Raw genomic sequence first — 20,747 nt, forward strand, 5'->3', positions numbered from 1 at the left:
CCGTGAATAATCTCAAATGATCAATGCATTTTCTATTCAATATTAAAAAAATATCAGTTACGTTCGTGTCAGGATGGCCGAGCGGTCTAAGGCGCCAGACTCAAGGAGTGTTCATTGCTCTGTTATCAGAGTGTTGAGTGTTCTGGTCCACGAATGTGGGCGTGGGTTCGAATCCCACTTCTGACTGGCACATTTTTTACACATATTCGCATTTCTCACATAGGAGGTTTAAAAATTTCAATCCATCATTGAGGGTGTTCGGTTCAAAACGAGTTTTAATTTTATAATTCATAATAAAAATATTAAATGAAAAATGTTTGGATAATGATATTTTGCACGTTGTTTAACTAAAGAAAATTTGAATCGCTAAGAAACCGTGAATAATCTCAAAAGATCAATGCATTTTCTATTCAATATTAAAAAAAATATCAGTTACGTTCGTGTCAGGATGGCCGAGCGGTCTAAGGCGCCAGACTCAAGGAGTGTTCCTTGCTCTGTTATCAGAGTGTTGAGTGTTCTGGTCCACGAATGTGGGCGTGGGTTCGAATCCCACTTCTGACTGGCACATTTTTTCACATATTCGCATTTCTCACATAGGAGGTTTAAAAATTTCAATCCATCATTGAGGGTGTTCGGTTCAAAACGAGTTTTAATTTTATAATTCATAATAAAAATATTAAATGAAAAATATTTGGATAATGATATTTTGCACGTTGTTTAACTAAAGAAAATTTGAATCGCTAAGAAACCGTGAATAATCTCAAATGATCAATGCATTTTCTATTCAATATTAAAAAAAATATAAGTTACGTTCGTGTCAGGATGGCCGAGCGGTCTAAGGCGCCAGACTCAAGGAGTGTTCCTTGCTCTGTTATCAGAGTGTTCTGGTCCACGAATGTGGGCGTGGGTTCGAATCCCACTTCAGACTGGCACATTTTTTACACATATTCGCATTTCTCACATAGGAGGATTAAAAATTTCAATCCATCATTGAGGGTGTTCGGTTCAAAACGAGTTTTAATTTTGTAATTCATAATAAAAATATTAAATGAAAAATATTTGGATAATGATATTTTGCGCGTTGTTTAACTAAAGAAAATTTGAATCGCTAAGAAACCGTGAATAATCTTAAATGATCAATGCATTTTCTTTTCAATATTAAAAAAAATATCAGTTACGTTCGTGTCAGGATGGCCGAGCGGTCTAAGGCGCCAGACTCAAGGAGTGTTCCTTGCTCTGTTATCAGAGTGTTGAGTGTTCTGGTCCACGAATGTGGGCGTGGGTTCGAATCCCACTTCTGACTGGCACATTTCTTACACATATTCGCATTTCTCACATAGGAGGTTTAAAAATTTCAATCCATCATTGAGGGTGTTCGGTTCAAAACGAGTTTTAATTTTATAATTCATAATAAAAATATTAAATGAAAAATATTTGGATAATGTTATTTTGCACGTTGTTTAACTAAAGAAAATTTGAATCGCTAAGAAACCGTGAATAATCTCAAATGATCAATGCATTTTCTATTCAATATTAAAAAAAATATCAGTTACGTTCGTGTCAGGATGGCCGAGCGGTCTAAGGCGCCAGACTCAAGGAGTGTTCCTTGCTCTGTTATCAGAGTGTTGAGTGTTCTGGTCCACGAATGTGGGCGTGGGTTCGAATCCCACTTCTGACTGGCACATTTTTTACACATATTCGCATTTCTCACATAGGAGGTTTAAAAATTTCAATCTATCATTGAGGGTGTTCGGTTCAAAACGAGTTTTAATTTTATAATTCATAATAAAAATATTAAATGAAAAATATTTGGATAATGATATTTTGCACGTTGTTTAACTAAAGAAAATTTGAATCGCTAAGAAACCGTGAATAATCTCAAATGATCAATGCATTTTCTATTCAATATTAAAAAAAAAACAGTTACGTTCGTGTCAGGATTGCCGAGCGGTCTAAGGCGCCAGACTCAAGGAGTGTTCCTTGTTCTGTTATCAGAATGTTGAGTGTTCTGGTCCACGAATGTGGGCGTGGGTTCGAATCCCACTTCTGACTGGCACATTTTTTACACATATTCGCATTTCTCACATAGGAGGTTTAAAAATTTCAATCTATCATTGAGGGTGTTCGGTTCAAAACGAGTTTTAATTTTATAATTCATAATAGAAATATTAAATGAAAAATGTTTGGATAATGATATTTTGCACGTTGTTTAACTAAAGAAAATTTGAATCGCTAAGAAACCGTGAATAATCTCAAAAGATCAATGCATTTTCTATTCAATATTAAAAAAAATATCAGTTACGTTCGTGTCAGGATGGCCGAGCGGTCTAAGGCGCCAGACTCAAGGAGTGTTCCTTGCTCTGTTATCAGAGTGTTGAGTGTTCTGGTCCACGAATGTGGGCGTGGGTTCGAATCCCACTTCTGACTGGCACATTTCTTACACATATTCGCATTTCTCACATAGGAGGTTTAAAAATTTCAATCCATCATTGAGGGTGTTCGGTTCAAAACGAGTTTTAATTTTATAATTCATAATAAAAATATTAAATGAAAAATATTTGGATAATGATATTTTGCACGTTGTTTAACTAAAGAAAATTTGAATCGCTAAGAAACCGTGAATAATCTCAAATGATCAATGCATTTTCTATTCAATATTAAAAAAAATATCAGTTACGTTCGTGTCAGGATGGCCGAGCGGTCTAAGGCGCCAGACTCAAGGAGTGTTCCTTGCTCTGTTATCAGAGTGTTGAGTGATCTGGTCCACGAATGTGGGCGTGGGTTCGAATCCCACTTCTGACTGGCACATTTTTTACACATATTCGCATTTCTCACATAGGAGGTTTAAAAATTTCAATCTATCATTGAGGGTGTTCGGTTCAAAACGAGTTTTAATTTTATAATTCATAATAAAAATATTAAATGAAAAATATTTGGATAATGATATTTTGCACGTTGTTTAACTAAAGAAAATTTGAATCGCTAAGAAACCGTGAATAATCTCAAATGATCAATGCATTTTCTATTCAATATTAAAAAAAAAACAGTTACGTTCGTGTCAGGATTGCCGAGCGGTCTAAGGCGCCAGACTCAAGGAGTGTTCCTTGCTCTGTTATCAGAATGTTGAGTGTTCTGGTCCACGAATGTGGGCGTGGGTTCGAATACCACTTCTGACTGGCACATTTTTTACACATATTCGCATTTCTCACATAGGAGGTTTAAAAATTTCAATCTATCATTGAGGGTGTTCGGTTCAAAACGAGTTTTAATTTTATAATTCATAATAGAAATATTAAATGAAAAATGTTTGGATAATGATATTTTGCACGTTGTTTAACTAAAGAAAATTTGAATCGCTAAGAAACCGTGAATAATCTCAAAAGATCAATGCATTTTCTATTCAATATTAAAAAAAATATCAGTTACGTTCGTGTCAGGATGGCCGAGCGGTCTAAGGCGCCAGACTCAAGGAGTGTTCCTTGCTCTGTTATCAGAGTGTTGAGTGTTCTGGTCCACGAATGTGGGCGTGGGTTCGAATCCCACTTCTGACTGGCACATTTTTTACACATATTCGCATTTCTCACATAGGAGGTATAAAAATTTCAATCCATCATTGAGGGTGTTCGGTTCAAAACGAGTTTTAATTTTATAATTCATAATAAAAATATTAAATGAAAAATATTTGGATAATGATATTTTGCACGTTGTTTAACTAAAGAAAATTTGAATCGCTAAGAAACCGTGAATAATCTCAAATGATCAATGCATTTTCTATTCAATATTAAAAAAAATATCAGTTACGTTCGTGTCAGGATGGCCGAGCGGTCTAAGGCGCCGGACTCAAGGAGTGTTCCTTGCTCTGTTATCAGAGTGTTGAGTGTTCTGGTCCACGAATGTGGGCGTGGGTTCGAATCCCACTTCTGACTGGCACATTTTTTACACATATTCGCATTTCTCACATAGGAGGTTTAAAAATTTCAATCTATCATTGAGGGTGTTCGGTTCAAAACGAGTTTTAATTTTATAATTCATAATAAAAATATTAAATGAAAAATATTTGGATAATGATATTTTGCACGTTGTTTAACTAAAGAAAATTTGAATCGCTAAGAAACCGTGAATAATCTCAAATGATCAATGCATTTTCTATTCAATATTAAAAAAAAAACAGTTACGTTCGTGTCAGGATTGCCGAGCGGTCTAAGGCGCCAGACTCAAGGAGTGTTCCTTGCTCTGTTATCAGAATGTTGAGTGTTCTGGTCCACGAATGTGGGCGTGGGTTCGAATCCCACTTCTGACTGGCACATTTTTTACACATATTCGCATTTCTCACATAGGAGGTTTAAAAATTTCAATCTATCATTGAGGGTGTTCGGTTCAAAACGAGTTTTAATTTTATAATTCATAATAGAAATATTAAATGAAAAATGTTTGGATAATGATATTTTGCACGTTGTTTAACTAAAGAAAATTTGAATCGCTAAGAAACCGTGAATAATCTCAAAAGATCAATGCATTTTCTATTCAATATTAAAAAAAATATCAGTTACGTTCGTGTCAGGATGGCCGAGCGGTCTAAGGCGCCAGACTCAAGGAGTGTTCCTTGCTCTGTTATCAGAGTGTTGAGTGTTCTGGTCCACGAATGTGGGCGTGGGTTCGAATCCCACTTCTGACTGGCACATTTTTTACACATATTCGCATTTCTCACATAGGAGGTATAAAAATTTCAATCCATCATTGAGGGTGTTCGGTTCAAAACGAGTTTTAATTTTATAATTCATAATAAAAATATTAAATGAAAAATGTTTGGATAATGATATTTTGCACGTTGTTTAACTAAAGAAAATTTGAATCGCTAAGAAACCGTGAATAATCTCAAAAGATCAATGCATTTTCTATTCAATATTAAAAAAAATATCAGTTACGTTCGTGTCAGGATGGCCGAGCGGTCTAAGGCGCCAGACTCAAGGAGTGTTCCTTGCTCTGTTATCAGAGTGTTGAGTGTTCTGGTCCACGAATGTGGGCGTGGGTTCGAATCCCACTTCTGACTGGCACATTTTTTACACATATTCGCATTTCTCACATAGGAGGTTTAAAAATTTCAATCCATCATTGAGGGTGTTCGGTTCAAAACGAGTTTTAATTTTATAATTCATAATAAAAATATTAAATGAAAAATATTTGGATAATGATATTTTGCACGTTGTTTAACTAAAGAAAATTTGAATCGCTAAGAAACCGTGAATAATCTCAAATGATCAATGCATTTTCTATTCAATATTAAAAAAAATATCAATTACGTTCGTGTCAGGATGGCCGAGCGGTCTAAGGCGCCAGACTCAAGGAGTGTTCCTTGCTCTGTTATCAGAGTGTTGAGTGTTCTGGTCCACGAATGTGGGCGTGGGTTCGAATCCCACTTCAGACTGGCACATTTTTTACACATATTCGCATTTCTCACATAGGAGGATTAAAAATTTCAATCCATCATTGAGGGTGTTCGGTTCAAAACGAGTTTTAATTTTGTAATTCATAATAAAAATATTAAATGAAAAATATTTGGATAATGATATTTTGCACGTTGTTTAACTAAAGAAAATTTGAATCGCTAAGAAACCGTGAATAATCTCAAATGATCAATGCATTTTCTTTTCAATATTAAAAAAAATATCAGTTACGTTCGTGTCAGGATGGCCGAGCGGTCTAAGGCGCCAGACTCAAGGAGTGTTCCTTGCTCTGTTATCAGAGTGTTGAGTGTTCTGGTCCACGAATGTGGGCGTGGGTTCGAATCCCACTTCTGACTGGCACATTTCTTACACATATTCGCATTTCTCACATAGGAGGTTTAAAAATTTCAATCCATCATTGAGGGTGTTCGGTTCAAAACGAGTTTTAATTTTATAATTCATAATAAAATATTAAATGAAAAATATTTGGATAATGATATTTTGCACGTTGTTTAACTAAAGAAAATTTGAATCGCTAAGAAACCATGAATAATCTCAAATGATCAATGCATTTTCTATTCAATATTAAAAAAAATATCAGTTACGTTCGTGTCAGGATGGCCGAGCGGTCTAAGGCGCCAGACTCAAGGAGTGTTCCTTGCTCTGTTATCAGAGTGTTGAGTGTTCTGGTCCACGAATGTGGGCGTGGGTTCGAATCCCACTTCTGACTGGCACATTTTTTACACATATTCGCATTTCTCACATAGGAGGTTTAAAAATTTCAATCTATCATTGAGGGTGTTCGGTTCAAAACGAGTTTTAATTTTATAATTCATAATAAAAATATTAAATGAAAAATATTTGGATAATGATATTTTGCACGTTGTTTAACTAAAGAAAATTTGAATCGCTAAGAAACCGTGAATAATCTCAAATGATCAATGCATTTTCTATTCAATATTAAAAAAAAAACAGTTACGTTCGTGTCAGGATTGCCGAGCGGTCTAAGGCGCCAGACTCAAGGAGTGTTCCTTGCTCTGTTGTCAGAATGTTGAGTGTTCTGGTCTACGAATGTGGGCGTGGGTTCGAATCCCACTTCTGACTGGCACATTTTTTACACATATTCGCATTTCTCACATAGGAGGTTTAAAAATTTCAATCTATCATTGAGGGTATTCGGTTCAAAACGAGTTTTAATTTTATAATTCATAATAGAAATATTAAATGAAAAATGTTTGGATAATGATATTTTGCACGTTGTTTAACTAAAGAAAATTTGAATCGCTAAGAAACCGTGAATAATCTCAAAAGATCAATGCATTTTCTATTCAATATTAAAAAAAATATCAGTTACGTTCGTGTCAGGATGGCCGAGCGGTCTAAGGCGCCAGACTCAAGGAGTGTTCCTTGCTCTGTTATCAGAGTGTTGAGTGTTCTGGTCCACGAATGTGGGCGTGGGTTCGAATCCCACTTCTGACTGGCACATTTTTTACACATATTCGCATTTCTCACATAGGAGGTATAAAAATTTCAATCCATCATTGAGGGTGTTCGGTTCAAAACGAGTTTTAATTTTATAATTCATAATAAAAATATTAAATGAAAAATATTTGGATAATGATATTTTGCACGTTGTTTAACTAAAGAAAATTTGAATCGCTAAGAAACCGTGAATAATCTCAAATGATCAATGCATTTTCTATTCAATATTAAAAAAAATATCAGTTACGTTCGTGTCAGGATGGCCGAGCGGTCTAAGGCGCCAGACTCAAGGAGTGTTCCTTGCTCTGTTATCAGAGTGTTGAGTGTTCTGGTCCACGAATGTGGGCGTGGGTTCGAATCCCACTTCAGACTGGCACATTTTTTACACATATTCGCATTTCTCACATAGGAGGATTAAAAATTTCAATCCATCATTGAGGGTGTTCGGTTCAAAACGAGTTTTAATTTTGTAATTCATAATAAAAATATTAAATGAAAAATATTTGGATAATGATATTTTGCACGTTGTTTAACTAAAGAAAATTTGAATCGCTAAGAAACCGTGAATAATCTCAAATGATCAATGCATTTTCTTTTCAATATTAAAAAAAATATCAGTTACGTTCGTGTCAGGATGGCCGAGCGGTCTAAGGCGCCAGACTCAAGGAGTGTTCCTTGCTCTGTTATCAGAGTGTTGAGTGTTCTGGTCCACGAATGTGGGCGTGGGTTCGAATCCCACTTCTGACTGGCACATTTCTTACACATATTCGCATTTCTCACATAGGAGGTTTAAAAATTTCAATCCATCATTGAGGGTGTTCGGTTCAAAACGAGTTTTAATTTTATAATTCATAATAAAAATATTAAATGAAAAATATTTGGATAATAATGATATTTTGCACGTTGTTTAACTAAAGAAAATTTGAATCGCTAAGAAACCGTGAATAATCTCAAATGATCAATGCATTTTCTATTCAATATTAAAAAAAATATCAGTTACGTTCGTGTCAGGATGGCCGAGCGGTCTAAGGCGCCAGACTCAAGGAGTGTTCCTTGCTCTGTTATCAGAGTGTTGAGTGTTCTGGTCCACGAATGTGGGCGTGGGTTCGAATCCCACTTCTGACTGGCACATTTTTTACACATATTCGCATTTCTCACATAGGAGGTTTAAAAATTTCAATCTATCATTGAGGGTGTTCGGTTCAAAACGAGTTTTAATTTTATAATTCATAATAAAAATATTAAATGGAAAATGTTTGGATAATGATATTTTGCACGTTGTTCAACAAAAGAAAATTTGAATCGCTAAGAAACCGTGAATAATCTCCAAAGATCAATGCATTTTCTATTCAATATTAAAAAAATATCAGTTACGTTCGTGTCAGGATGGCCGAGCGGTCTAAGGCGCCATACTCAAGGAGTGTTCCTTGCTCTGTTATCAGAGTGTTGAGTGTTCTGGTCCACGAATGTGGGCGTGGGTTCGAATCCCACTTCTGACTGGCACATTTTTTACACATATTCGCATTTCTCACATAGGAGGTTTAAAAATTTCAATCTATCATTGAGGGTGTTCGGTTCCAAACGAGTTTTAATTTTATAATTCATAATAAAAATATTAAATGAAAAATGTTTGGATAATGATATTTTGCACGTTATTTAACTAAAGAAAATTTGAATCGCTAAGAAACCGTGAATAATCTCAAAAGATCAATGCATTTTCTATTCAATATTAAAAAAATAACAGTTACGTTCGTGTCAGGATGGCCGAGCGGTCTAAGGCGCCAGACTCAAGGCATGTTCCTTGCTCTGTTATCAGAGTGTTGAGTGTTCTGGTCCACGAATGTGGACGTGGGTTCGAATCCCACTTCTGACTGGCACATTTCTTACACATATTCGCATTTCTCACATAGGAGGTTTAAAAATTTCAATCTATCATTGAGGGTGTTCGGTTCAAAACGAGTTTTAATTTTATAATTCATAATAAAAATATTAAATGGAAAATGTTTGGATAATGATATTTTGCACGTTGTTCAACAAAAGAAAATTTGAATCGCTAAGAAACCGTGAATAATCTCCAAAGATCAATGCATTTTCTATTCAATATTAAAAAAATATCAGTTACGTTCGTGTCAGGATGGCCGAGCTGTCTAAGGCGCCAGTCTCAAGGAGTGTTCCTTGCTCTGTTATCAGAGTGTTGAGTGTTCTGGTCCACGAATGTGGGCGTGGGTTCGAATCCCACTTCTGACTGGCACATTTCTTACACATATTCGCATTTCTCACATAGGAGGTTTAAAAATTTCAATCTATCATTGAGGGTGTTCGGTTCAAAACGAGTTTTAATTTTATAATTCATAATAAAAATATTAAATGAAAAATGTTTGGATAATGATATTTTGCACGTTGTTTAACTGAAGAAAATTTGAATCGCTAAGAAACCGTGAATAATCTCAAAAGATCAATGCATTTTCTTTTCAATGTTAAAAAAATATCAGTTACGTTCGTGTCAGGATGGCCGAGCTGTCTAAGGCGCCACCCTTACGAAAATTTAAGGTATATTTAAGGTTGATTTGAGGTATTTTTGAGGTATTAAAGTTGTTTTGAGGTATATTTGAGGTATATTTAAGGTTGCAGAGAAAACAGCAATAAAAATTATACCTTGTAAAGGTTGTAATTAAGGTGTACGAGGTTGATTTACATATACTTCAGCTTGTTTTGAGGTTGTTTAAAATTCACTTCAAATCATCCAGACTGATAAGGTGATTTTTGAGGTATACCAGGTTTATTTTCTTACACTTGTAACAAAAGAGGTATTTTTGAGGTATAAAATTTTTTACCTTATTTCAACTAACGAGAGTGAGGTATTTATTGAGGTATATGAAGTCATTTTATTTATACCTAAGCTTATTTTGAGGTTGTTTTAAATTCACTTCAAATCATCCAGACTGATAAGGTGATTTTTAACGTATACGGGGTTGTTTTTTTTACACTTGTAACAAAAGAGGTATTTATGAGGTATAAGAAAATCAACCTTATTTCAACTAACGAGAGTGAGGTATTTACGAGGCATAAAAAATATACCCTTTTTCTACTAACGATAGTGAGGTATTTATGAGGTATAAAAAATATACTTTATTTCAACTAAAGAGAGTGAGGTATTTATTGAGGTGTATGAAGTCATTTTTTTTATACCTAAGCTTGTTTTAAGGTTGTTTAAAGTACACTTTATATTAACTAGCTCACTTCCCAGAGTTCCATGCGAACTGGTAAATGGCGTGTGTGTTGACAATCGAAAGTTTTTTTGAAATCCGGTAAGTGTGCTTGACATTTATTAATTTAGTTTTATCACTTTTAATCAAATGTGTTTCAGATTTCAATCTTAAATTTCATTATTTTTGTTTTAACCATGCGTCCTGATCTTAAATGATTTAAGTTGGAGGATATTCTTAGAAGCTATTAGTGTAGGCTTAGCAATAAGAGAGAATAACCGAAATATTTTTCGTCGCTGTTTAGGGTAACGTTACTGGTGAATCGTTACAGCATGTTATGCACAGTATATTTTATTGTTTGTAATTTATTCAAATAGAACTATTCTCTTTATTTTGCTTAAATGTATATGTTTTAACGTAGCAGTATGCACGTTGATTAATTGAGAAAAATGTTCATAATTTCTCTTATAAATAAGTCATTGAAAATTGAAAGATTTTTAAAATAGCAATTTTGCTTTGAAATTCTACTATAGCTGTATGCTTATAGTTTGGATATTTGTTGCAAAGTTTATATATACAATATATATATATATATATATATATATATATATATATATATATATATATATATATATATATATATATATATATATATATATATATATATATATATATATATATATATATATATATATATATATATATATATATATATATATATATATATATATATATATATATATATATATATATATATATATATATATATATATATATATATATATTTACAGAGCTTATCCACAGTTCCCTGATATTGCTGAGATGACCTAGGTTGTAAATAGCACATGCGCAGCGGCGCAGAGGAAGAGACTAGCAAGCTGCTCAGCCTTCCCCTAGGAAATAGTTCTGAATTTATACCTAAAAGAAAAAGTAATCTCTCCTAATAAACTACAGAATTTATGTAATTGTTGATAACAATAGTTTGCTAGATATTTGATAATCGAAAACTAGCAACTGTACTAGCTAACTTCTTCATGTTTGATCACGAAACTGCTATTTTCACGACATGTTATTTTCTCGCATTTTACCCACGTTAATTATTTACTAAGCAGATTGTCATTACTTATTAGAATATTGAGCAGAATTAAATTAAATCCGATTTCAAGTTTATATGACAATTTGTTTCAAGGTTATGAGCATTTTCATGCAACTGTTTATGGTTCACTACTTCAAAAATGTGCGAATTTCGGAAATCTTAAATTTTTTAGAAATAAGTCAATATAGTATGCAATTTTGATCCTGAATTGAATAAAATCAATTGCAAATATAAACATTTATGGTTGAAAGTAATATGCATTGTTTTGAATTTCATCCTACGGGATGGGTATTTATATTTAAACAAGTGTTTGTAACAACTAACTATTAGTTTTATTCTGCTCGGTATTATAAGTTATATAGGAGATATTATACTCAACTTATTTTAAAAGTATTATTTCAAATCATTCTCTCTTAGACATTTTCCTCACATAAAATTACTCACAACTTTAAAATAAATGCTCCTTATCAGTTTGTAATTTGTTCTATTCGATTAAGTGTAAAAAGAGAATAAAAATTCGTACATAACTTTAAAATTTTAATTTATTAAACGATTGTTGATTCTTGATTACATAGATTAAAAAATATTAAAATAACTATTTTTTAAGAAACTCTGATGTGATTGACAATAACGTCCTTTTCAGAACAAGTCCTTTTCAGAATCAACGTCAAAAATTTAAAAAAAAGCTATTAGTTTCATGAAGTCTGACAAAAAGTTTAAAAATATAGACTAGGTTTATTTAGTTTAAAGATTTTTAAAAAAAGAAAACCTAATTATTAAACTTACAAGTACCATAATGTTACAGATGTATAGAAAAATAAAAAATGTTAAAATTGCTTAATAAGATTGGAATTATACCGGGTGTTTATAAAGTCCCGGACCCATTTTGATGTTTAATAACTCATTAAATAATAAAGATAGATTAAAATTAATAACATAAATGGTTAGATAGACTCAAAAAGTTTCATGACCCTTGTCAATGAACTTCCACGTTTGCCCCCTTCGTCGGACGGAGAATATCAAGTCGATAGTCAATTTCAGGCCAGTTAGCTTTCTTTTTTACCGAAAAGACGGTCTCATCAGTCGTATACTTAGACATGTTGGAAAATTTCGTATTTGCACAACTAGAACAGCTTCAGCCACATGTCTTTTTGCAACAAGATGGTGCACCACCTCATTGGGCTATCATCGTTCGTAGTTCTTTGAATGACCATTTTCCAGGAAGATGGATTGGGCGAGGAGGTCCAATCCCTTGGCCACCCAGATCACTTGATATAACGCCACTGGACTTTTTTCTTTGGGGATTTATAAAGAAAAATGTTTACAGGAGGATCGTGTCGAACATTGATGACCTAAAAGCCAGAATTACAACCGCAATACCCTCTGTGGATGCCGACATGCTTGCCGTTACCTGGCGTGAAATTGACTATCGACTTGATATTCTCCGTGCGACGAAGGGGGCACACGTGGGAGTTCATTGACAAGGGTCTTGAAACTTTTTGAGTCTATCTAACCATTTATGTTATTAATTTTAATCTATCTTTATTATTTTATGAGTTATTAAACATCAAAATGGGTCCGGGACTTTATAAACACCCTGTATATTTGAATTTCTGTAAATGTTGTTAATGGTAATACTGTCTTCAGTGTATTTAATCAGTGTATGTGGCTGTGATACATATCTTGCTTTTTAGCTGCGAGGATTGAATAGAAATGGCAGAAGAGTAATACTATTTATCTGAAAAAGAAAATTAATTTTATCCAGTTAATTTAAATCATAAAAAAAGCAATTTCTAATATTTTAAAATCTGCCACTATTATTGTAAATATGACTTTCTTACTAATTCATTTTTTTTTCTTTTAGGTTCCAATAATTACAAGTTTCAACATGTAGACGGAAACAGTAATTAAAATAATTTTGTTGGTTTGCAAAAAAATGACATTTTAGTTTTAAATAAAAGTTGTACTTTGAATTTCAGCTGACTAATTATTTAAATTTGTAGTTTTATAGCTTTAAAAATTCAAGCACCTTAGACAACTATCTTCTAAAAATACGAGTATGAGTTCCCATAAATAATTTTTACTGACTGTAGAATTTGGATAAGTGTTATTTTAAGATGATTTAAATCAATCTATTAAAATTATAGAAGAATTATGCATTTGAAACTTTCTTTTATAGCTAAACAGAAGAAGCAATTACTGCCGAAGGTCTAATATTAAAAATTTCAGGTTGATTAATGATCTCTACTAGTGAAAAAAATATAATGATATACATTATTCTTCATATAATATATTTATTGCTATACCCCGTCCCGCCCCCTATGGGGGCATCCGGGTATTAATATTTACAAAAATTATAACATGATGAGCTAAAATGTTCTTTATACAGATGAAAAGATGAACATGATGAGGTACATTGCGTTCGTCATATATTTCACTCTATTATTTGCACACGTTTCCATTGGCTTCTATTTAGGGAATTAGTTGGTTTTCATCTTAATTAAATTATTTCTGGTGTATTTTTTTCAAAGTGATCTTTGATGATTTCCCTTATACCCTCTTTTATCTTTTTTTGGTTCCAGTATTTCTTTAAATTTTCGTAGCTAAGATTTTTGGGAAAGTATAATTTTCTTTTATGTTCATAAGTTGGGCATTTTAGTAGAATGTGTTCCAAGTCGTCTGTTACTCTGCATTGATCGCAATTTAAAGGTTTATTATGAAATCTTCGTTGATAGTCTTTTTGTGTGCCGTGATTGGTTAAAAATTGGTTTATATAGAAGTCGCTATATTGAACTTTATAAGAGACCTCAGGTATTAAACTTTGAGTATGTCTGCCCTTTGAGGTTGAGCTGTTCCATCTATTCTGCCATGTTATCACGTCTTGGTTTCGACAATCTAGTTTGACCGATCTTTTGGAAGGGAGATTGAATACCCTACAAAAAATGATCAATAGAAATCAATAAAAACATTTATTGATATCAATAGAATTCTATTGGTCTGTACTTGTTTCTATTGATATTTCAACTGATGTCAACTGATATCAGTAGTGTATTGGCATCAATAGATGTTGAACAATAGGGTATTCTATTGGTCTGTACTTGTTCCTATTGACATTTCAACTGATATCAGTAGTGTACTGGTATCAATAGATATTGATCAATAGAATTCTATTGGTCTGTACTTGTTCCCATTGACATTTCAACTGATATCAGCAGTGTATTGGTATCAATGGATATTGATCAGTAGGTACTCTATTGGTATATACTTGTCTGTATTTCACACTTCAACTGATGACTACTGACATCAGTAGGGTGCTTGTATCAATAGATGTTGATCAGTTAGGTATTCTACTTGTTTTATCAATGTATGAACTGATATCTACAGATTTTTATTGACACCAGTAAAACTTAGCAATTATTGATCAATAGGTATTTTATTAGTCGATATTTGTTTTCATTAATACATCAACAGGTGCCTATAGAATTACTTTACATACGTTTGCTTACAATACATATTTTTCCAGAAATCTAACAGGTTACGACCTTTTAAAATTAGATTACTTAGTTAATAATTCTTCATTATTTTATAATTTTTTTTTTCTTGATTATATACTGATTTCCGATAATTAATTTCTTAGATTTTTATAAGGATTCTTAACATATATATTAAGGGTAGTGAAAACGTACACTTTCTATGTGCACTAATTAAAGAATACATATTTAAAATTATTAAAATCATTTTATAATTTTGGAAGAAAGGAAGTTTTTGAGTAAAACTTTTACACATTTTAATAACTTTAAAATCTGCTTAAAGTCATTCAAATGAAAGTAATTTTATAATAAAAGTAATTTAATAATAAAACTTGTTTTTATTAGTTTATCATTTACTTACTTATTTATTTTGTAATTTACAAAATTTATTTTAATCAAAGTCATGATGGTAAAAAAAATTATTATTAATTGTATCACTTTAAATTTTATTATAAGTTGTTATTAATTTTTATTGATTTATTATTATTATTGAATTTATACTAAACTAGAACTATTCGCAAAATAAATTAATTATTTTAGGTTTCAAACAACTTCATAGCAAAAGAAATACATTTACATAAATTAAAAATTCATGTAAAATCTCAAACTTTTTACCTTCAAACATTAACCTCGCCATCATAAATTTATAAATTTCCTTTCCTTTTTGAAATTTGTTTTAAATAAATTTAGATCATAAAACAAAATAAACTTTTTTGAATTAAATAAGTAAATTTGTTTTGTAGAAACATAGTTAATTCAATCCAATTGAATCTATAAAAGCAAAAAGGAGTTATTAATTCAGAAACGAAAGGGGAGCATGCAAAATACGAGAATCGACTTTTAATCGTTCGTTAAATCTGTTTTAATCGTTCGTTAAATCATATCAAGCTGCCTACACTCCCAATTTTGAGAAAGTTCCTTTTCAACTTTTTCCCCAGTTCATTCCGTTTCTCAGTCTGAAGTTACAGCCAATCACATTACTTCGACTTACGTTCAATGTTTACAATAGAGCGTCATGGAAAGAATGAAGCATATTATGGGGAGAAATATTTTAGTAAGTGTAATTTTTTCTTTATTTCTTACTTTTATTTACATCTTTGTTAGTTACAGAAATATTAAAACGTATGCTTGAGTTTTATTGATATTTTAAGCTATCTATACATGTATATTATTCTTGAATTATTACTGCATGTGCATGCATAGGTAGGGTTACGATATACTCGTATATCATATACAGATTCCATCCATTGCATGAGAAGAAAGTATTTTTTATGTTTTTTTTTCTGGGTTTCTTTATGAGACTTTAATAGAAGCACATTGTTCACATGTTATTTACATAAATTTCCATTAATATCATCGTTAGTAACAAATTAATTATTTATTTAGTTGTGTATAATATTTTTAAACTTTGCATTATATTTTAAGTGTTAATCACAAACTCTTTTGTTATTTTTAATGCTTTTCCTGAACTGTAGCCAAAAAATATGAAGCGAAGCTTGATAACAATATTTAAAAAAAAATATACACTGGTTATCATAAATTAAGGAAAATTCACAAAAATCGCGATAACTCAAGAAATTACACATGGAATTTTATGAAACTTACCCACAATATACAACACATAGTAAGGTATTAAACAACATAAAAAGAAATTATCAGACATTAATAGTAGTATAGAAATTAGCACATGTATAAAATAAACAAATTGGAAGTATCGGTTTGCAATAGAAAAAGTACCTTTAATATGGAATATGATTGCCTCTAGAAGCAATACAGCACAAACAGCGATGTGTGATGCTTTCAATTATGCGGTCTATCAGTTCAATAGGAAGTGAGAGCCATTGCTCTTGTAAAGCAGTTGCAAGCGTGGCAAGGGTCTGAGGGGGCGGATTGATGGCAGATACACGCCTCCCTAGAGCATCCCAAACGTGCTCGATAGGATTCAAGTCCGGGGATCGAGCTGGCCACTCCATGCGAGTAATTGTTTCCTGTTGAAGATAATCATCAACAATGCGAGCTCTGTGTGGTCTTGCATTATCGTCCTGTAACAGGAAGCAATCACCAATTGCCCCGGCATATGGGCGCACATAAGCATCAAGGATGTTGTCTCGATAAACCTGAGCATTCACGGTTCCCCTTGGAAAGACATGGAGGTATGTGCGCCCTCCTAAGGATATGCCTCCCCAAACACAGACACTGCCTCTTCCGTATGCATCTCTTTCACGGATGTTTGATGGATGATAACGGGTCCCAGGTTCTCTCCATATCAAATAACGTCTACTGTCACTTTCTAGACTAAACCTGGACTCATCCGTAAAGAGAACAGGCCTCCATTGATCTGACGTCCAGTGGACATGTTGTCGGGCCCACTGCAAACAGTCTCTCCTATGGCGTGATGTGAGCGGCACGCAAATGGCTGGTCGTCTCGCATACAGACCACCTTCGTGGAGCCTTCTGCGCACAGTTGACGTTGACACCAACCTTCCGGTGGCTGCAGCAAGAGAGGATCTAAGATGTGTCGGAGTAGCGGTTCTATTCCTGCGTGCACTTAATGTCAAATATCGGTCATCGGCACTGGTCGTAACAGTTGGCCGTCCTTGACTGAACCTCCTAGATGCCGAATCTGTGGTTTGAAATTGCCTCCAAAGTCTATGAACCACAGATGGACTCACATTTAGCCATCTGGCCACTTCTGATTGACTCTGCCCTGCCTCTAGTCTCCCGATGGCTCTCCATCGTAGTTCTTCAGGCAAATGATGCCTAGAGGTCATTATTACGAATTGGCTATCTCAGATTTTCAATGTCGCAATCACAGTAAAATTTGTGTGCTTTCTCTCAAACTTGGACTTTTATGCTCCAGGCAGATGACGTAAGCCGAGTGCAGCGCCACTAATTTGCATATTGCAATTTTACTCAGCTACTCTTAGTGGACAACATATGAAAATTTTGCACGGTTTGGCTTACTTTTGAAAGAGTTATCGCTATTTTTGTGATTTTTCCTTAATTTATGATAACCAGTGTATATTGATTTTAAGGTAAAGATATGTGTAAAAACTTTATATACAGTGAAATTTTTTTTTTTTTTGCTCTCTGAAAGGCAATTTAATGTTTGGGTAATCTAAATTTATATTATTAGTATAATTAATTAATTACATAAAATTTATGTTATTAGTATAACTAAATGATATAATTAAATATTTTTTTGCTCCTCTGTCTTGACTGTGTTCAAGCAAATGCAAAAAAAATTTTCAATTATTAAATATTTTTATAAACAATAATTATTTTTATAAGTAGTTATTTTTATAAATAATTACTTTTCTATTTGCATTTAAATTTTCTTTGTTTACTCCATTTTTGTTATGGGTTAAAAACAATCCTTACACTTTCTTATGAATTTAATCTTAGCTGGATTTAACTTTTTTTTCTTTTCTTTAACATGTTGAATGCCACGCTAATTTTACACGGCTTGCCCGTCTGGTCAAAATGATTTTTTCAGTATGTATTGCATTAATTTCTTCCAACCTAATTTCTTCTAACCTTCTTCTTAGTAATGATAATAATATAAAAAAATTAGGAGCATTAAAAATTTATTCTAATTATGCGTTTCTAATAATCTAGGCTTCGCCGTTCATTGGTGACCCCTGGGGCGCTACAAACAAACTCAGCGCCAGTCACTGGTGACCCCTATGGCATTCAACGTGTTAAATTAGTTCAATAATATTAAATTATCAATAATATTAAATTTAAAAATTATTTTGGCTAAACCTATTCTTAATGTAATAAAATCTTCATGAATGTATTTGTGTACATTGTGATGAAAACTTTTTACAACTTATTCAAATAAAATACTTTTACATTGATAAGTTCTGTTTAAAATTTTCTAGCTGAATGGAATGCATGACAAGACTTGTATTTGGGGTACATGGAGAAGAAAACCAGGCAAACATGTCACGGTTAGTCTGGCGTCATGATCCGTCTACCACTAAGGATATTTTACGTCAGCACTGTGGTCAGTGCAAACTTTCTATTCCTTGAGTCATTGCGACATTTCTGGATATGATAAAGCTGATCACTTCACAAATACTGCTGTTAATTTCCTCCACTCGTTTTTACTCTCCACCATTTGATGATATCTTCTCCACCATTGTAAGAGTGATAGACTAAAATATAATGAATGAGCCAGACGTGGATGCTGCGAAAAAGATTTGGTTAGGCCTCCTCTGCAATGCGTTACTATTGCTCTGAATTATTTTGACTGTGTTAAGTAGTGAAAACTGAAAAAGAGTGTGATTCGGTTTTTTCGAAATTTGAAATATGTTTTAATTTAAAAGTTCTGTGCGAAACATGTGAACTTTTTTTATAAATACCTACATTACACGAGTCTTAATATACTCTTCACTCTGTATAGCAAATTTATCTGTATATTATTACCTTTTACTATGACGTTTTATTATTTTCTCTTAATAATGCTAATTCTATTTAATTTTAAACTATTATTTTTTGCAAATTTGGATTAGGTTATTCTTACTGTTTAATTTCCCATTGTATTAAGTATGATTTTCCATTATAATTTTGCTGCTGTTGTTGTGTTTTATTTGTTTACCTGCTCTTTTTAATTACTGACCTTTAATTATGATATTACTATCTATATATACATAACCCATGCTAAGGATTTAAAATAATTAGCCAGTTTTTAAAATTCTAAGCTAAAGGTAAATCTTATCAATTTTTTTATGATTGATTTTTTCTGTAGGAAAATGCATATTTATTATAAATTGAATTATTTTATAAAAATGCAACTACAAATTAAGAATCATTTTGCTGTTGGGGAGGAGTAAATGAACAATGAATGGATAAATTTTTCTTTTTGTTCAAAAACAGCATTCGCCAATACTTTCCCCAAAATAACATTTTTGTTTTGTCAAATTTCAAGTTTAGCATATTTGGTAAGATGACAAATGCTTAGCACAAGCTATCTATAGATAAAAATCAAATAAATGGTATATCATTTGTGTGTATAAGGACTTAAAGCCTATGGTATACTTTAAGATTGTTCTGTCATTTTTTTCTTTCTTAAATATTGAATACTTTTACTCTTAGAATGCTATGTCAAACACAATGGGGGGGAGGGGGGTCTTGAAATGACAATAAATTGACTTGTTTATTTTAGTCAGGTTTTTGGCTATCTATAAAGTAACATTTCTAATCCATCCATCCATCTCCAAAACATTTTTTTGTGTAGTATTGTAGATTCAAAAATTATTGACAATAATTTTCTAACATTTTAATTTATTGTTTAAAAAAATTTAACTATAAATAAGCTTAAAAAAAGTTTATTTGTTTTTATAAACATAATGCAAGCTATAGTTTTTGATAAAGTGTTAATTGATGTCAGTATTTTATTTCTTTGTATAGATCAGGTGACTTAACTTATTTACCCAATTGTGTATCAATGCTTTGTTTTCCCGCTCAGAGCTGTTCACTAACAATCCTGTATCAAACTGTAGTAACACACAGTTTGATACGCTTGTTTTAAGAATAAACCGGTTTTTAAAACACTATTCCAGTATGCTGAGCACAGTACACTAGTACCAGTATATGCTGGCTCTAGCATGATACTAGATAATGAAACTACAATTTAGGTATTATACCGGAGCCAGTATCCTGCTAACTTGTGAAACACCAGCTTCGGTATGATACTGGCTGATGAAACGCTGGGTCTGGTATAATTCCCGATCCAGTATCATACCAGAACCGGTGTTTCATACGCCGGCATGATTTTTTTTATACCAGGAATTTTTTCCAATAAGGTACCCTCTTGAACTCACATTTTAAGTTTATTTTTATAGTTATATTAAGCAATAAAATATAATTTAGTAATAAATTATATTTAAAATTAAATTGGAAATATGAAAAGGAAATTAAAGTCAACTTTAAAACTAGCATAGTGTAGGTATAAAGAAGTATGTTTTTTTGGAATATAATTCTT

General features: G+C 32.4%; 1 long non-coding RNA gene and 15 other non-coding genes across 16 annotated transcripts; all 16 read left to right on the forward strand.

The window, feature by feature from the left end:
* Positions 1–67: 67 nt before the first annotated feature.
* TRNAL-CAA (transfer RNA leucine (anticodon CAA)) lies at positions 68–186 on the forward strand. The gene is made up of 2 exons: positions 68–105; positions 141–186. It is a non-coding gene; the product is annotated as a tRNA-Leu (tRNA).
* A 256-nt stretch (positions 187–442) lies between these two features.
* TRNAL-CAA (transfer RNA leucine (anticodon CAA)) lies at positions 443–561 on the forward strand. The gene is made up of 2 exons: positions 443–480; positions 516–561. It is a non-coding gene; the product is annotated as a tRNA-Leu (tRNA).
* A 623-nt stretch (positions 562–1,184) lies between these two features.
* Positions 1,185–1,303, forward strand: TRNAL-CAA (transfer RNA leucine (anticodon CAA)). Its single transcript has 2 exons — positions 1,185–1,222; positions 1,258–1,303. It is a non-coding gene; the product is annotated as a tRNA-Leu (tRNA).
* A 256-nt stretch (positions 1,304–1,559) lies between these two features.
* On the forward strand, positions 1,560–1,678 carry TRNAL-CAA (transfer RNA leucine (anticodon CAA)). The gene is made up of 2 exons: positions 1,560–1,597; positions 1,633–1,678. It is a non-coding gene; the product is annotated as a tRNA-Leu (tRNA).
* Positions 1,679–2,308: 630 nt separating this feature from the next.
* On the forward strand, positions 2,309–2,427 carry TRNAL-CAA (transfer RNA leucine (anticodon CAA)). Its single transcript has 2 exons — positions 2,309–2,346; positions 2,382–2,427. It is a non-coding gene; the product is annotated as a tRNA-Leu (tRNA).
* A 256-nt stretch (positions 2,428–2,683) lies between these two features.
* TRNAL-CAA (transfer RNA leucine (anticodon CAA)) lies at positions 2,684–2,802 on the forward strand. The gene is made up of 2 exons: positions 2,684–2,721; positions 2,757–2,802. It is a non-coding gene; the product is annotated as a tRNA-Leu (tRNA).
* A 630-nt stretch (positions 2,803–3,432) lies between these two features.
* On the forward strand, positions 3,433–3,551 carry TRNAL-CAA (transfer RNA leucine (anticodon CAA)). Its single transcript has 2 exons — positions 3,433–3,470; positions 3,506–3,551. It is a non-coding gene; the product is annotated as a tRNA-Leu (tRNA).
* Positions 3,552–4,556: 1,005 nt separating this feature from the next.
* On the forward strand, positions 4,557–4,675 carry TRNAL-CAA (transfer RNA leucine (anticodon CAA)). Its single transcript has 2 exons — positions 4,557–4,594; positions 4,630–4,675. It is a non-coding gene; the product is annotated as a tRNA-Leu (tRNA).
* A 256-nt stretch (positions 4,676–4,931) lies between these two features.
* Positions 4,932–5,050, forward strand: TRNAL-CAA (transfer RNA leucine (anticodon CAA)). The gene is made up of 2 exons: positions 4,932–4,969; positions 5,005–5,050. It is a non-coding gene; the product is annotated as a tRNA-Leu (tRNA).
* A 631-nt stretch (positions 5,051–5,681) lies between these two features.
* On the forward strand, positions 5,682–5,800 carry TRNAL-CAA (transfer RNA leucine (anticodon CAA)). The gene is made up of 2 exons: positions 5,682–5,719; positions 5,755–5,800. It is a non-coding gene; the product is annotated as a tRNA-Leu (tRNA).
* Positions 5,801–6,055: 255 nt separating this feature from the next.
* TRNAL-CAA (transfer RNA leucine (anticodon CAA)) lies at positions 6,056–6,174 on the forward strand. The gene is made up of 2 exons: positions 6,056–6,093; positions 6,129–6,174. It is a non-coding gene; the product is annotated as a tRNA-Leu (tRNA).
* A 630-nt stretch (positions 6,175–6,804) lies between these two features.
* Positions 6,805–6,923, forward strand: TRNAL-CAA (transfer RNA leucine (anticodon CAA)). Its single transcript has 2 exons — positions 6,805–6,842; positions 6,878–6,923. It is a non-coding gene; the product is annotated as a tRNA-Leu (tRNA).
* Positions 6,924–7,554: 631 nt separating this feature from the next.
* Positions 7,555–7,673, forward strand: TRNAL-CAA (transfer RNA leucine (anticodon CAA)). The gene is made up of 2 exons: positions 7,555–7,592; positions 7,628–7,673. It is a non-coding gene; the product is annotated as a tRNA-Leu (tRNA).
* Positions 7,674–7,932: 259 nt separating this feature from the next.
* On the forward strand, positions 7,933–8,051 carry TRNAL-CAA (transfer RNA leucine (anticodon CAA)). The gene is made up of 2 exons: positions 7,933–7,970; positions 8,006–8,051. It is a non-coding gene; the product is annotated as a tRNA-Leu (tRNA).
* Positions 8,052–8,680: 629 nt separating this feature from the next.
* TRNAL-CAA (transfer RNA leucine (anticodon CAA)) lies at positions 8,681–8,799 on the forward strand. Its single transcript has 2 exons — positions 8,681–8,718; positions 8,754–8,799. It is a non-coding gene; the product is annotated as a tRNA-Leu (tRNA).
* Positions 8,800–15,480: 6,681 nt separating this feature from the next.
* Positions 15,481–19,138, forward strand: LOC147804541 (uncharacterized). Its single transcript, XR_015428985.1, has 2 exons — positions 15,481–15,812; positions 18,643–19,138. It is a non-coding gene; the product is annotated as an uncharacterized LOC147804541 (long non-coding RNA).
* The last annotated feature ends 1,609 nt before the right edge of the window (positions 19,139–20,747 follow it).

The sequence above is a fragment of the Parasteatoda tepidariorum genome, chromosome 9, assembly GCF_982258835.1.
Source record: "Parasteatoda tepidariorum strain Cologne lab strain chromosome 9, Ptep-v5.0, whole genome shotgun sequence".
NCBI classification, from domain to species: domain Eukaryota; kingdom Metazoa; phylum Arthropoda; class Arachnida; order Araneae; family Theridiidae; genus Parasteatoda; species Parasteatoda tepidariorum.